The sequence below is a fragment of the Trachymyrmex cornetzi genome, unplaced genomic scaffold (genome assembly GCF_001594075.2).
Source record: "Trachymyrmex cornetzi isolate Tcor2-1 unplaced genomic scaffold, Tcor1.1 scaffold472, whole genome shotgun sequence".
Classification (NCBI taxonomy): Eukaryota; Metazoa; Arthropoda; class Insecta; order Hymenoptera; family Formicidae; genus Trachymyrmex; species Trachymyrmex cornetzi.
The window spans coordinates 63,293-64,284 of NW_017299530.1; positions in this window are offsets into that span (position 1 = coordinate 63,293).

A 992-nucleotide genomic window follows, 5' to 3' on the forward strand; every position below is an offset into this window, starting at 1 on the left:
TATATGGTTACAGATGCTTGAATTTTGAAGTTCGTAGCGCTACAAACTTTTGTTCCGGTTCAATAGAATAGATTTATGACATTCTATAACTAGACGTAGAGTAGACGAACAATAAGTTCATCTACATTTACACAAAAGGTTCAGGTAGGTTTAGCTGCAAAGAATAAATTGTTTCTCACGTGCCTCGACTGCTACCTTAAGCTGTTTTAAGATTTCTTTGATATGCTTTTAAGAATGTTCTTATTTATTCTTCACACAGTTTTCTTTGTAAGGAATAATGATCAACATATATAACATCCTGTTAAATCTTTTCTCCTTTTATATTGCAATTTTTTATGTGAAAAAAAAAAAGAAAAACTTGTTGAACTTTTTATCTGAAACACATCTAGTCCAGATATAAAAAGGCTAACTTCTATCTAAATGGGTTTTAATGAATCTTTCACATCGACCTTTACTTTATTTTTATCTTTCTCACCTTTAGAATCCTTCACCCAAAAAGAAATAATCTAATTGTAAAGTGAAATTTCCGGTAACCTCATATTCTAAGCAGAAACTTTTACAGAAAGAGTATTCTTCTTCCAATGCACTTGACTATTTATCAAAAATGTATTGGAGATTATTCTAACAGTTTTCCTCTTGTATGAAGAGGAATACATTTACTGAAAGCGGAGTGCCCTCTTACGAGTAAATTATATTAGGAACAGCAAGATTTTTACTGCAGATGCAAAACGAAAGTATTCTAACTGCAAGAATATTGTGCTTAGCATATTTTCCTCTCGATTTCAGAAGATTCCTTTTGAGGCCGTATATAAGAATAAAATCCTCTAAGATTTAGCGGTTTCTGCTAATATTAAAATTTTTTTTTGGGTGTTTAAATAGCTTTTTCAGAATTTCTATATATATTTCATAATTTTTTTTAAATTTATTCTATAATTCTTAAATTTATATGTGAAAAATACAAGTTTGAAATATTCTAAGATTTCTCATTTTAT